General features: G+C 44.1%; 1 long non-coding RNA gene across 1 annotated transcript in view; it reads right to left on the bottom strand.

Annotated features, from left to right (window-relative positions):
• Positions 1–1,667: 1,667 nt before the first annotated feature.
• The window catches only part of LOC111817647, a 17,952-nt gene continuing 3,645 nt past the window's right edge, over positions 1,668–15,974 (bottom strand). The window contains exons 2-3 of the long non-coding RNA XR_002821790.1: positions 13,214–13,220; positions 1,668–1,750 (exon numbers count right to left, since the gene is read on the bottom strand). This is a non-coding gene — a long non-coding RNA (uncharacterized LOC111817647). The remainder of the gene's footprint in view (positions 1,751–13,213; positions 13,221–15,974) is intronic.

Here is a 15,974-nt window from a genome sequence, read left to right as displayed (position 1 = left end):
CACTATGAATTCAACTGACTTGTACTTTAATACATGAAATGCTGGTGTTGTGATAAAGAAATTACCACGATTTCAAAAGAAATTCGAGTATATGAACTATATCTATGGAAAAGTTAGAGGAAGGGTAAAATTTTATATATATATTTTGTTTTGCCAATATGAAACGAAGAGGCCTTATTTCTTACTGTGCTGGGATTGCAAACATTTTTGTTTGTTTGTTTGCTTGAAAATACTACTGAGTCTGTATAAAAAGGAAGAAAATTCATAATAGTTTTTTATTGAAACTTTAGTATTATTTTTAAAGAGATCTATACTATAAATATGGTGATATCTTTCCAAATAATCTGTAAGATAAACTATTTGAGAAGGATAAATTCACTTTATAGTAACTATAGTCACTACTTTTCCCATAATACATAAGGGATATAACTATGTGTGTGTACATATATACATATATATATATATATATATATATTTACTTTAAGCTTCTTATCTAGGATGACACTGTTGTGCCTGTTTTGTCTGCAGTGCTGTTTATATTTTGGGTGGTAAAATCAGTTTCCTAGTTAGAAACCAGATTGATTACTCACCCAAGCATATAGTGATAACTAACGAAATAATAAAAACAATTTCAACTTTTATAATTTTTTCTATTGCTTGCACTAATAGGATTCATAAAAGGAATTTGATTAAAATGTATTGGATTGTTAAACATATTTGGGAAAATACAAGCTTTATTTTAAATTCAACCTGAAAATACCCATTTAATGGTTTACTTGTGCCTAAAACTGCAGCTCATATGGAATATGCAAATACCAGCCTTATTGCTATACTTACTGTCTTATGTTGTAGTTCTTCATGCTCCTGCCTGTTGTTGTTTTGCCTGGTTTCTTACAAGGACAATATTAGGAAGATAACTCCCAAGCTCAACACCTCAGGGCGAGGTTTCATGCTGGGTGGTAGTCACTGTGTGAATACTCAGGTTTTACGGTGTTTAATTTATCAGGTACTCCAAAGAAACTCTTGGAGAGGAGATTTTGGACTGTTATTTAATTGACCATATTAAAAAGACATCTTCATAGGTGTATTTAATGATTTTCCAATGTCTTTAGAGTCACCTATGAACAGTTGAACATACTAAAATATATCTGTGAGTGCTGTGTCTAAAAACTTCAGTTTGTTACAAATTTAAAAAAATTCATTATTCACAAAACAACTAGATTTTAGGTGGTATAGCTAGTGTGTCAGCTTTTCAGTACTAGTTATTACACTTTCATTTTTTGTCTTAAGCTATGACACCAGTATTTCTCTTTTCTGTTTTAATCTCAAAATACAGAAATTTTGTATAAATGATATTTTGTCATGTTTCAAATAAAAGAGAATTAAAGCAGAAGATAGTTGACATGCCCGTGCCCAATTACTTGCTTTCCATCTTGTTAAAGAAATTATATGGTCTTTTAATGGCAAGCCTTAGGAAAAAATAAAAAGACTTCATCATGGAACTTATCCTCCACTTCTCTTACTGGAGGACCTGTAGGTTAGCCCTCCCCACCTAGAAGGTTCTAACAGTTTTGGCTTTCTTTATGTGTTTTTGGTCATTGTTCACTAGTACTGCTGGAATCTGAGATGGTAGTGAGAACTGAAATACACACTTTTGCTTGCCTGCTCTCCAGTCAGGATAGATGACTCATTGAAATTCTGTGTCTGTTTTTCTGCCCTTTATAAAGATGTTAAGCAAACCAAGCACCCTCTAATGTAACAATTTACAAGTATTTGCTCTTGATCTGAGAACTTCTGTTACTGTTCTTGAAGTTCACCTCGCAAAAAATGATACTACAACTTTTACTAGGGTAGATCATTAATTTTGTCCTTCCTTGAGAATAAATAACAGAAAAAAAGGGACCAGCGTGGAATCTGTCATTGCTAAATTACTGTCTAGTTCAGGTTTGCTATTCTTTGAAGCACATAGTATTACTAACTTCCTGTTTGTACTTAAGTTTTTTTCTGTTTTGGATGTCTTTGTGACCTCTGGTCTTCTGTTTTCTTATAAAGCTGTTACCTCTACAGAATTTCACAGAACTTTGAAGTCTGAAGATACAGAGAGAATGGGCCTTCTGTAACAGATTGCTCTTTTTATGCCTCTTATTGTGATCACAGGAAAAAGTCCAAGTGCTTTGTAGATTTTTTTTGAGAAACATTTTATGCTTGCATTTAAACTTGAAATGTCTGAGCAGAATGAGACAATCAGTAAAAATCAGCCAGGAGAAGTCCTATAATTTAATGGCCTTGTTTTGCTGTGGCAACAAAATGACCAAGTGCAATGACTCAATAAAATCATCCTGTAAAAGTTGCTGCTATGAATATTAAAATTTTATCCTTTTTTTGATTGACTTGCCTTCAATAACTCTTAGATAATGCAGTTGATGTTGTGTAACATTCCAAAAAACGTGTATATATATATATATATATATATTCAAGATGGTATACTCACTGAGTTGTTTACAGGTGCTGTAACAAAACAAAAACAAAATAACAGCATGTTCTCTCAAAGAAAAGTGAATAAAAAATTGTATTGCCAGTTGTGTCTTTATTGGTTATTATTCATAAATTTCAGCATATGCTTAGAGTATGGAAATTATTACTTTGAATTTTTCACATAACAAATAGTAAAATAACAAGCTTTAGAAGTTCTAGACCTGTGCAACTTTTATTGAACAGCACAAAAGGAAATATGCTCTTAGGAATGACAACAGATTTATTTCTGAGTGTGTCATCTCCTGTAAAACTCCAACCCTTGCTGGATAATAGGAGTAACTCTGTGATCTATGTGAAGTACCTTGTAGAGTGCTTGGCATGGAAATAACTAAAAATATCCTGGGAGTTGCTATTTTACTGTTTTCAGGAGCATTTTACAGTGTTGGATAGCATGTTATTAGATAAAGAGAAAGGAAGCCTCTGTTAAATACAGCATCTCTTTCTCCAATCCTGTTGCTCAAGAGTTGTTGCCTCTCCTGCTGTACTTGGCTCAAACTGAGTATTGAGTTTACCAGATGAGGTTTTCATTACTGGAGATGAGCCAGTGTCAGTGTGAGAACTCTCTAGTGTTAGATTTTTCTATCACCTGCAAAAAGCTGATTAGAGGACCGGGGAGATGGCTCAGTGGAATAAGCGCTTCCCTGGCAAACACAAGGGCCTGAGTTCTATCCCCGGTTCCACAAAAAAGAAAAAAAAAAGCTGATTAGAAAGGAGAATGGAGTAGATCATAAGGAAACTGAAATAGAATCCAGAAGGTTCTGAATCTGCCCACAGCCAGCCCTCCTTGAGCCTCAGTTCCCCTCTCCTTGGAACCAGGACAGACTTGCTCATAAGCATGGGTTTTTGAACCCACCACTGAAATCAGCCTAGCAAATACTACAAAGGTGGATGGAGAGGGCAGCCGGGGTCTGGCAAAGCTCTTATCGGGGTGTGGGGCTGGTTCCTCCCTGTACCCCACGTGGGTGGCTGCAGACTTGATAGAAATAGGGTGTGTCTGGGGTGCTGGGCTTTTTTTTTTTTTTCTATACTTTTAGGGAAGGGTCTACAGGGTTCAGGGTCTCATTACTAGATTGGACTCCTAGTGATTCTCCTGTTTACAGCTTCCCAAGAGCTGGGATCACAGGCGTGCACCACCACGCCCAGTCTCAATTGCCATCTCTGCACGCCCTGGGGTGGGGAGGGGCAGCACAGCAGGCCTGGGGATCGAATCCCCGGCCCCTGTGCCTGCTTGCAGGCGGTTTAATCTGCTGAGCTATTTGGCCAGCCCTGTGCTTTCTGAAAGTGCTAAAGATTTGGAACCCACTTGGGCCACCAGGAGGAAGTGGTGTGGAGAACTGCCAAGACATTTCAGTGTAAACATCTCAGTGTAAAAACAGAGTTGCTTTTTATTAGCCTATATAGACATGAGGCAGAAGCGCAGCCTGGCAGACCTATGTGTTGGCTTCTGATTCCTGCATGCCCTTGTGTTGGGCGTTACAAATTGTCTAACCCAGTCCTTGTGCACTGGGTGAGTGTGGAGACATACCTTTCAGATTTAGTGCTATTCTAAGAAATAACAAGATGGCAGTTGAACTCCAGTTAATCTGTTGGAATTATTTTCCAGTGAAAGATTTAAGAGAGAGTGGGCCCTGGGTTTGAAGTATTTTTTTTAATTGTTTGGTCTTTTTGAGATGGTCTCACTGTGGAGGTCAGGCTGGCCTTGAACTCACAGTGATCCTCCTGTTTTAAGTGCTGGGATTACAGGCGTGCACCATGATGCCGGGCTCTGAACCTTGTGTGTATGTGGTACTGGGCCTTGTGCATGCTAGGCAAGCATTCATCCACTCAACTACATGCCCAGTACCCTGGCTCTGAATCTTAAATAGTTGTTTTAGTTTATTGTTGACCCCCCTCTGAATCTGCTTACTTCATGTAAAGACAGTAAACTTAGCAAAAGATACAAGGATTTTTGTATAGAGCCAATAGGGTTTTTTTTTTGGGGGGGTACTAGGGATCAAACTTCAGATTTTGTGCTTGTGAGGCAGGCGCTTCTATGTCCCCAGCCCCTAGCCAATAGTTTTTTCTATTATGCAAGTTCATGTGGATATTTTGCAGTTGTTGGATGGTATTTTTGCCTATTAAGAGTCCAAAGCCTTATTAATTTGCAGTTCCTTTAAAATTGTATTTATAGAGCTATTAGAAAGTGAAGTATTTTAAACGCATAAACCATTCTTAACCAGAGGAAATCATTTGGTAATATTGCATAATATAGTGCATTTTTAAGAAATAGAACTAAACAGTAATTGACCAGAATCCAATTTGATATGACAATAATGACATTTTTATTGGAGCAGGAAGCGCCCCCCCCCCCGCCCCCCGCCACTATATGTGAGTTGTCCAGGTAATAATTCCTGTTACGGTTCCTGTTCTGTTTTTAGAAACGGCTGGTCACTGATATATATTGTAAGAACCAAAGATAGCCTCTTATTTGCAACCCCATATAAACCTCCCTCCTTGAGCTTTAAGAGCTTGACATTTTTATGATGATTCCTTGTTAGTGCCTTTTGACATAAATCTGCCTCCAAATCCTGGGTGACATTCTTGGTGTTGCTGTTCGTTGCTGCATTGTCATGTTAGCACCTTTGTTTAAACATCCTGAGGTCAACCAGTGTATCCCGTGGAAAGTAGATTCTATAGATAAGAAAACACGATACAGTATTTCCTTTCAGATGAAATAACCAGTTTCCAATTAAAGTCCTTTCCAGATGCTTAGAGACTTGGACCAAAGTGAGGGATGCCCCCGACTGTCAGATACAGGTGCTGTCTCTTATTTATTTATTTTTTTATTTTAGGGAAGAGTCTACAGGGTGTTTAAGGTCTCCCTACTAGATTGGACTCGTAGTGATTCTCTTGTTTATAGCCTCACAAGTGCTGGGATTACAGGTGCGCGCCAACATGCCCAGTCTTGAATGGCGTCAGTGCACCCCGGGAACAGGGCTAGCTCAGCCAGCCTGGGGATTGAATTCCCTGCCCCAGTGCCTGCTTGCAGGAGCTTTTAATCTGCTGAGCTATTTGGCCTGACCTGCCTCTTATTTTTCAGGATATGGGGATGGAGCACTGGCTCGCGAATGTGTGGCAAGGGTCGCATCACCAAGCCGCGTGCCCCCCTTTGCCTCACTTTGAACCCAGAGTGGCCAGGCTGACCATGAACTTGTAATCTTCCTTTCACAGCCTCCCGAGTGGCAGAGATTGCAGGTGTGTGTCTGCAGGCACAGCACAGATTTCTTTAAAAGACCCATGTAATCATCCTGGGCCCAAATCCTGTGCAGTATGCTAGCAGAGAGATGGGCTGAGGTTGCACTCACCTGTGCCCAGAGCTGCGAGAAAGGAGACTTACCCTTCGGGGTGGCAGTGGATTTATTAAGATGGTGTTTTAGATAAATCACCTGTATAGTCCTCTCCCTTTTACTTACTTCTGCCTCCAGCAAATTGCTGACGGCGTTCAGTGGGGGGTGTAGATAAAAGTTTCTTTATAGTATTGGCAAATATCATTACAAGTATTTGTATACACAAGTGCTATCAGATGTCTAACAGACAAAACAGTTATTCTAAAGTCCTGATTAAAACCTGTATCACAGGATGTATGTCACCATCTGTTAAGTTATGAAGTTTAAGGATGAATGTGTATTAGCTCCTTAAAAACTAAAAAAAAAAAAATAATTACAACGTAAGTAGGAAATGCATTTGAAGTTCTACCACTGAAAAGAGACAACCAGGCCAACAAGATCCTTGCTGTTTTGAGGGATGGTGGACAGGTTTCTGATTCCTTCTGTGAATCTAGCGTCACTTTATCAGCTAGGCCTGATCGTTGTAGACCATCTCACTCATAAAGATGTATAGGAGAATTACAGGTCTTTGTGCAGTATGTAAAGTTCAGAGAGAAGAAGGTTGCAGTGTGCTGAGGTGCACAGGGTCAAGTGATGCATCCCCAGCCCCACAGGTGGTGAGGGTTACCACCATTCCACCCCAAGGGCACAGCCAGCGGCCACTTAACGCTGGGAACGCAGCTTTGGCTTTGTGGACCACACTTGGGAACTGCTGAGCTTACAGAACCTGGTATGGCTCAGGCAATCAGCAGATGGTAGCATATGAATCAGGAAACCAAAATCAAGGTTGATTCTGGCTTCTTCTGGTCTTCACCTGCGCCTACTGGCTTCCCATCTTCCCCCTTCAAGCATTCAAGCTTTCAGCCAGACTGTTTCAGGACCGTCACATGAAGTGCTGCCAGGTGCCCAGAAGCCAGCTTCACCACGTCTGTTCCATTCCTTACACTGGACTTTAATGCATCACTTTTCCCTAAGATTTCTAGCAAGCAGATCGCCTACTCCTCGCTAAAGTTGATGCTGTACTTGTCGGGTATGATTCCAGGCAGTCACGGTCTTAGCCTTCTCATCAGTCATCCTGTGTGATTAGTATCGCCCTTCATGGACAGAAGTTGCTCAGGAAAGGTAAGCAGCTTAGCCAGTGCCACCAGGCATGAGAAAGGCTAGCCCAGAGCCCAGGCGATCTGCTTTGCAGCATATGCCCTTGACAAAAAGCCTTCTCCTATCCTCTCTTGGGAAATGATGTACAGAAAAATAGTCGGGATAGGAAGTCAGAATTTCTTCTGGTTTCATTTGATGATCCTTTTGTGTTATCTCTGAGCATCAAATTTTCCTATCGGTAGAAGAATAAATAATTTTGATGATCCTGCATATTCGTTATGTTTCTGTTACATGGTCACATGAGATTTTAGGGATCATTTTTCATTTCTTCCAAATAATTTTCATGGCTTATTGAGCAGAAACCAAAAATTGTATTTACCTCTCCCAAAGAGGTTACATGACCACTAGGTGGCAGGCTAAGCCACCTAGACACCTCACAGAGCATTGCTCTAGACAGAAGAAGCTGGGCATTTGCGAAGAAAGCTGTTGCTTCTGCACATTGAACACATCCAGAATGACCTCATCCACCTGCCAAGCCGTGCACAGCAAGTGCCACCTGGCAGAGGAAGGCAGATGGGTCATGGAATTCACCAGCCTGGTTCTTTGTGTGCTTTGCAATTATCTTTGCATTTGTCTCTTACCTATGAGAGAGGTAAAGAGAATTCTAGCCATGACTTAAATCGCTTTCTTCATGTTCCATATGTTGGGGGAAAGGTGGCAGCCAGGTCAGGGTGACAGATGCCCAAGTGTTGTGTCATGCCCATTCCATGGGCAGCCTTGATGCCTTCAAGGCATCTGCACTGTGAGTGGCCCAGGGCTGCTTGCCAGGGCCCACCTGGGCTTGGTGTCACTTCACCTAGTAGACAGGAGATGTCAGAGAATGCGGCCATCGACCCCCATGGGCTCCCAGTGCGGTTGAGAGGTCCAGCTGCATTGGAAAGAAGGGGAGAAGCTATGGCTTTCTGGTTGGGTTTAAAGGAGGACAGGGTGAGGCTTAAAGAAGTGCGCTAAAGCCAGCAGGGCTGTCAGTGACTCTGAGGAACATTTAACTGGAGACACTAACAGCTGTATGGCTTGAAGGACATGCTCCTAGGGACTGGCCCTGAAGGGTGCAGAGTTTCGCCTGGCAGTCAGGTGAGGACTCAGCACAGCTCTGTGAGCCTAATGCGGTGGGACCCACAACCAGCTTGGCATGTTGTCACTTTTGTAGGAGAGTCATGTTTTCCAGGACCAAGGGTTTTCCATCCCCCATCCTCAACACATGGGCCTATTCCTCCTAGTTGCAAGGTGGCTGCCCTAGCAGCAGCCACTGCATCCTTTCAGTTTCTAAAGCCACAAAGGGATAGGTAGGGTATGGGAATGAGGACAAGGTGGCTTTTTCTAGTGTGGTTCTTTAATTTTTTAGGAAAACATCCTCCCTGTAACTTCTCTTGCCCTACAGCAGATGGAAGTAGTCATATGCCTGCTTTAGTTGGGGGATCATGGAGGGCATGAATTGTCCCCACTGGTCAGAAATAACCATGACTCATCAAAGCTGAGTTTTTGGTGTGACAGAAGGTGATACAGGGTTAGCCTGGGAATACAACAGTCTCTTTGGGGAAAGTTCTTCTAAGTTGAAACCTAATCCATAAGGTGGAGCCAGGCTTAGGTGGCATGTCCTGAGGTTGTTGAGGGATCTCCATGAGACAGGAGGTCCCCAGTGATACGAGTGAGTCAGCTGGGTGCAACACTTCAGTAGGGGACTCAAAGCAGGGTGGGGCTAGCATGTGTGAAGGGCACAATGTGAGGAGCAGGCCAGGCCTGAGCCTGAGGGAGAAGCCTGAGACAGGGAACCAGGCCCAAGTAAAGAGACAGGTCAAGGGGTGGGTGTCTCAGGAGGCCTGACTTCATGAGGTGCTGCAGAAGGCACTGGGGGATCAGTAGATGGCACCCAGGGTCAGGGCATCACCAGGGCAGGAGGGTGGGCTGATGGGGGCTGCATTGGTGGACTCTGCTCTGTTAGTAGGTCAGGTCCTGCCCTCCCCTGGGTCTAGAAACTTTGCTCTGTCTGCTCACCCATGACTGGGTTTGCGCCTCCAAGGTCAGGCCCCATCTGACAGCCCCCACAGGCCCTGTGCAGCCCAAGGCATCCTTGCTGAGACTGAGACTGTGCACCTGGGAGCACCCATGGGTGTTGCCCGGCCATGACTCAGCCCAGCACCCGCCCTCTGAGGCAGGACCAGTCCAACTGGCTTGGTGTCTCGGTAGAGGCTGGCCGCCTGTGCGGGCTCTGCTGTCTCAGTGGCTGCTTGGAGCCCAGAGCCACCTCTGATGTGAGCCAACATGTGATGGGCCCGGGTACAAGGCTGCAGCTTCAGCTCCAGGTAGGAGCAGGGTCTAGTGACACTGTGCTGGCAGCTGTGGTGAGTAGCCACAGCTTCTCACCCTGGAAACCAGCAACTGGGGTGACTGTCTTGGTGAGGCTTTGGTCATGTGAGGCTAAAGTATTGGAGGGACTCTGGTAACCTGGGAGCTCTTGGTCTGATCCGAGGGAGCTGTGGGCCACATCTTTATTTTCAGGTCTTGACCCTATTTGAGGTCCAGAACACAGGAACCTGGAATCCATGAGCCAGCTGTAAACGTACAACTTAACGAACAGTCCTTACCATTTCCGCATCAGAACTGATAGCCTCCTATCTACATTTTTGATTTATTATAATAGGCTCGGCAACCTCAAACTGACTTGCAGTCAGAGGCACCACAGGTCCCGAGGAAACTTTCAAGGCTGAGGAATGACCCTTGGTCCTCTGCTTTGCTCCTCATGGCTGTTTTCCTCAGATAACCCAAGATTTCTCCGGTTCGCAGGTGCAGGCCACCCGGCCATCTCTGAGTCTCCTGTCTCTTCTGTTGCTACAAGGGGATCATCTGGTGCCTGGCCTTCTTCCCTCCTTTTCCTGTTGTTTTCTAAGGTGGACAGCTCTTTCAGAGTTGCTTGATCTTACCGTATAGACACATTGCCTTAGCAGATAAATGATTTTAAGGCCATTTTCAGGAAGCCAGAGTTAGCCTCAGTGGGCTGCAAGCCCTTGGTCTGCTTGTGGATTGTCTGCTAAGTTTGCATAGATCCACTTTCCTCAGCACCAGTGTTTGCATAATACAAAGCCTTCCCTCAGCACCAGTGCCTTTTTCTAGAATGAATGAAAATTTACAAACAGAATCCAGGACCTTTATTCAAGATAAGGCAGTGCTCCAAAGCAGGGGACTTGGAGCTGGGAGGAGGATGCAGTGTGAGTGGGCGCTGGCAGGGTTGGGGTAGGGGCTCCCCAAGTGCAGTTGAGAAACCCAACCCACCCTACCTGCGGAGTTAAGTTTGTAGGTTCATGCTCATCACGTATTTAAGATGTATCAGTTAAAGAATGAAAGGATTTATGAGGTAGAAAATTAAAAGCACATAAGAAAGAGAGTGTGAGCCTCCTGAGTGAGAGGTACATTGTTTTCTGGAGATGGGGACATTTAGGCTTTGTCTGAGGGGGTGGGAACCCCAGGAAAAGGCTGCTTGTACCCTTGTGGGTGCTGGTCCCTTTTACAGACACAAGCCCAGTTTTTTGTTGTTGTTGTTGTTGTTGTTGTTTTCTAATTAAACACTCTTTGAGGGAATTCCTTAGTCTGCTCCTCTATGTTAGGCCCACAGTCCTGCTCTTTACTGTTATAAACTTCAGTTGGTTTATGGCCTGCAGCATCCCTGATGAGCTTGGGTGTCATGGGTCTGGCAGGAGAGGCACCTACACGTCAATGGAGGACATTCTGACGTGGGCCACTGTGGGTGACTTTGCTGGGTGCCAGAAGTCGCAGCCTACCTAAAGGTATATGATTTTTTATTTATGAATTTCCTCGTCTCCTTTTTACCTGTATTTATTTCTTCTATCCTAACCTCGAGGGTGGCAGCAACCTGCCCCAAGACTAGTTGATCATAGGTGCAGGGTTTATAGAAAACAGTTTCTTTAAATATGTTTAAAAAGAATAATAGAGCCAACTAAAAATGGGTGTTTTTAAAAATCTTCAGCAGCATGCTCTGGCAAAACCCATCCTTCTGCCTTCCTTTTTTCTGGTAATCCATTTTCAAGTGCATTGGAAGCAAAAGTCTCCTCAGCTCAAGAACCACATTGTTAACTTGCTCCCCCTTGGAAAGAAGGCCTGGACTCCTCATTCAGGAAGGGGGAAAAATCCGTGGTTTTGCATATTGGAAGATGAAGATTTTTGTTATCCACTGGTCACTAAAGAACCTTCAAAGGATGCCCTCCAGGAGGAAGGAAAGTAGATGGGAAGAGAAGGGCTGAAGTGGAATGAAGAGAGAGACGTATGAGGAGGGAGGCTGAGAGGCTTCAGGGTGGGGACCCACAAGGACGGAACCCTGGCCAGTTACAGGTGTTAGAGGGCCCCTGGCTGTCGTGTGGGCTTTTATTTCTGAATATTAATCCAGGGCCCCTCTTCTGCTTTGATTTGTACAGTAGCCCTAAATAGTCTTCCATAGCTCTTTTATCCCTGTTTCTGTGGAGAAGGGGAGAAAGAGAGAGAGGGGTGTGTGTGGGGAGAGAGAGGGTATGGGGGGGAGAGAGAGAGGCAGACAGGCAGACAGACAGGCAGACGGGCAGACAGGCAGACAGGCAGAGGCAGAAGCAGAGACAGATGGGCAGAGAGGCAAAGACAGGGACAGAAAACCAAACCAAAACTCCAGTTGTAGTTGATAAGGCTCGACAGCTGCTGAGGGTGCATAATTTTAATTTTAACGTAATCATTGAGTCACTGAGTCAAGAGGCCCACATTTTGATCAGAGCTCGCAACGATCTTCCTGCCTCAGCCTTGCAAGAGCTGGGATGGCAGGCATGTGTGGCCATGCCTGGCTCTGAAGTTGTTCTTTCTTGTGGTTCTGTTAGGTGGCTGTGCACATTTGCATAACCTTGTAACCATGCTGTACCGGTGCTTTGTCCTTTTTCTGTTGAGGGGCCGTTTCTGCAGAAGTATGAGATGTTAGGGTTGGTTGTTAGAAGAACATAGCTTTTACAGGAAAGCAAAGTGTATAGATATCTGGGTGATGGTAGAATGCTGTGGGATAAATTTGAATAACGAAAGCATATAAATCTTGAGACAAATTTCTGGACTAGATGCTTCCTAAGGATGGGCTTAGTGTCCTCATTTTTCTGTTTCTGGAATTGCCCCACCCTGTCTGGGTTCCTGTACTGAATTGTAGTTCAGCATGGTTTCCTACTTCTTGTTGTGTGTACAAATTATCTTTCCTTCTCCTGCAAAGTAAGCATCAGCTTCCTGTTTCCTGCCTTTTCATTTCTGAAGATTGTTTACTCCATGGATTGGCAAGGAGGAAAGAAATGGAGAATGAACTTTAGGAGCTGTGTGTTCTATTGCATTATGAATTTTTGACTTTTCCCTTTATCTTATTTATTTTTTTAAGTTCCTCATGATTTATTTATTTTAATAATTTTATTGAGAAACAAATAGCAATGAGACAATTTCAAAACTGACCAGTAGGAGAGTTTCAATAATTAATACATTGAATACTGTTATCTTCTTAGTGGTTATTCATAGTACAAGATACAAACATGATATCCTGTCCAATTACTATTAGTACAAACCTTTCTTTTCATTGAATTAAGAGAAAACTGTATATCTATTCTAGGTATTTTGTATATACAGATACAAAATGGTCCTTCATTTGTATCCCATTTTTTTTTTTTGTTTAGTTTTGTCAGAGAAGGGTATTCCATTGTCATTTAAATATTGTGGGTGCGTGAATTCAGCAAAATATTCCAATACAGTCCAGTAGTCCATAATAATAGTGGGTCATCCACAGGACTGGCAATGTCAGAAGTTGTTGACCTGAGCCCTTTACAGCCCAGCATACCAACATGGCTTCACCCCTTATACCTCTTTTTTTTTTTTTCCACTTTTTCCCTTTAAATTAAAAAAAAAAAATCTTTCATTAAATGTTACCATTTTTTTTTTTAATTAGAGAAACTTTTGCTGGTTTGCAGTATTAGGTGTTGAAAATATTCAGGTTCATTTCCAGATGGGTGAGAAATAAAGACAGTGGCTTTTTCTGCATGTGTGTGAGGAATCTTGTTGACTACGGTTCTTGCTAGTATTAAAAGCTACAGCCTACTGCTGTTGTATACTAATGTATTATCGAGGCCCTGCGTGAGTATTGTTTTTAATATTTGTACCATATTTCTGCATATTGATTCCTTGTAATACATTGTCTTATCATTGTGTGGCATCTCTGTAGTTCCACATTAAGTCCCTCTATATGGAGTGGCATCGGCAGCTCTGTGGGTTCTGCTTATTTCTGTGTGACAGCCCCAGGCCACAGCCACACTGCTGTCATTGTTTGGGTTCCCCTGGTTATCTGAGCTCCTGTCCAATTGGATATATTTTTACAGCCTCTCTCCTGGCAGCCTCTGACTACCAGGTAAAACTTTCCTTGCTTCAGGGGTGACGCAGAGGAACACAGCTCAGCCAGTGCCCAGCACCTATCCCTCCTGCATGTGTTCACCACTCCTTGTTTGTGTTTCAGGGTGAGTAGTGCCCACTTCTCAGCTCTGTGTGGCATCTGCATGCATAGGGAGGAAAGGGTCCAACTCAAAATGGGCTTAGAGAGACTGGCCAAGCCTGGGATGCTGTGGAGAAGGACCTTAAGTGGAGTAAAGCAGGTTCTGGATAAAGCCAGGAGGGACTGGGGAGATGGCTCAGTGGAATAAGCACTTCCCTGGCATGCACAAGGGTCTGAGTTCAATCCCTGGTTCTGTGAAAAAAACAAACAAACAAAAAAACAAAAACAAAAACAAAAAAAGGCAGTGACCAGAAGATGTTAAACCTAAGGATTTAGGGGCCATGGAGATGGCTCAGTGGAATAAGTGCTTCCCTGGCAAGTCCCCGGTTCCGCAAAAAAAAAAAAAAAAAACAAAAAAAAAACGCAAAAAAAAAAAAAAAAAAAATTGGATAAAGCCAGGTGTCACACACACACACACACACACACACACACACACACGCTGTGTGGCTTGGGACTTAGAGAATCATGAATCATCCTGGCTCCTAAGCGTTTGGCCTGTTGTTCTGAGACAGCACCTCAAGCCCTGACCCCTGCTGAGGGGCCCATGCCCATGCTTGCCCCGGATGCTGCAAACCACACAGTGGCTGTGTCCGGCGCTTTGCTAGTGATGGTGCCCTGTGTGCTGTACCTATAACATGCCACCACGAGGTGTAGTCAGCCTTCTTACTTACCCACAAGTTCAATATCTGTGGATCCATCCAGCTGTGGATTAAAATAAATACATAGGCAGATTCCCCCTGCACTGTCCCTACAGACTTTCTCCTTGTCATTATTTCATAAACAACATACTCTATAGCTAGTTACATAGTGCCTAGCCTTGTAAGGCATGAGAGATGGTTTAAAGGACAAGGGCAGACGTTCAAAGAGCATCCGGAAATACAATGTTGTTTTATACAAGGAGCTGCAGTGTCTCTAAATTCTGGTGTCTGGAAGGCCCAGGCCCCATCCTTCTGGAACAACCAAGGGACAAAGATTTTAGATTATAAAGTCCCGGATCTGAAGTCAGCAGAGAATTGGAATCTCCCAGGAACTTGCAGTGCGACCCTAGGAAAGCCCCTCCGGTCCCAACCATGCTTTCCTCTCGGAGGGGAGGGATAGGTAGTATCTATTTTGCATACCTCATAAAATATCTGTGACATCAAGACAAATGTTATGTGGTGAAAATGCTCTGAAGATTGAGTCCATAGAAATATCAGCTCTTATTGTAGAAAAGCCTCATGATAGGCTTCAAATAGCCCTGACACAGGTTCAAACCCCAAACTTTCTACCAAGTGACTGCAGGACCAAGCAGTGTCAGCTTCCACTGTTGGATGATTATAAAAGTCATGGCAGGAGCACAGAACTGCTTGCAGGTGTGAAAAGAGCTAAGTGTGGACTCAGAGCCAGCCCAGGTGCGCTGTAGCGCCTACGGGCTGGCATACAGCAGACAGACGCCTTGGTCTCTGCTGACTTGCATTTGTCTGGTTGATGACCGACGCTTCTTGTACAACCCTGAGATCATCCGAGCGGCACCCGCAGTGGGCCTGGGAACTGCGAGAGCCCGTCTTGCCTGAAACCTCCACCATTCACGGCAAAGCCTGACTGTGCAATCAGCAGTGTGGATCGCAGCTGACAGTGCTGGGAGTTGAAGTGTCCCTGGTGACTGATCCGATTTGTTTGCAGTTCTGTTTCCCTGTGTGACTACTTGGCCAATATTCGCTTTCTTAGTCAAGATGTGAGAGTTCAAGTAGTAAAGCTCTTTCCACCCACCCTCACTCTTGAGAACCTCTTCTGTGCCATGTGTTTTCAGCCAAGAGAAGCTTAGGTCTAAGGGCTATGTCCTGGACAGGCCCCTCCGGTTGCCGGTCTCCCTCCTGCCTGTTTTGTCTCCTCTTGGTTGTGTGGCTTTAGGCTGCAGGAGTTTGATGGAGATATCAGGGGAGATGCTTTGAATCCCCCACCCCCACCACCCCCAACCGGGTATTGAACTCAGGCCCTTCGAATTTAAATTTCCGGTGAAACCAGGAGCTGCTTTGGGGAATGCAGAAACTAGGTAGAACACTTCTCCTCATTGATTTCACCAGCTTTCCCCCCAGGGCTCTGTGTGTCCCCTTTGGGCTGAGCACCCAGGGCCCTGCAACCTTGTGGCTTCAGAAACAGCTCAAGAAGCTGTGCTCACAGTTGGCTAAGCCCTGGCTGAGAGAGTGCTGCTTGGCAATGTGGGCCTCGTTTCTGTTCTCTAGATATGCACATCTAGTAATAACTTACGCACCTCCTTCAGGTGGGCAGATCATCTTGTTTTGTTTTGTTTTTGTTTTTGTGGAACCAGGGATTGAACTCAGGCCCTTGCACTTGCCAGGGAAGCGCTTATTCCACTGAGCCAGCTCCCTGGCCCC

Source organism: Octodon degus, unplaced genomic scaffold (assembly GCF_000260255.1).
Source record: "Octodon degus isolate 3935 unplaced genomic scaffold, OctDeg1.0 scaffold00005, whole genome shotgun sequence".
Classification (NCBI taxonomy): Eukaryota; Metazoa; Chordata; class Mammalia; order Rodentia; family Octodontidae; genus Octodon; species Octodon degus.
Note: the sequence above shows the minus strand (reverse complement) of the source record. Positions and strands in the feature narration are given on the sequence as shown.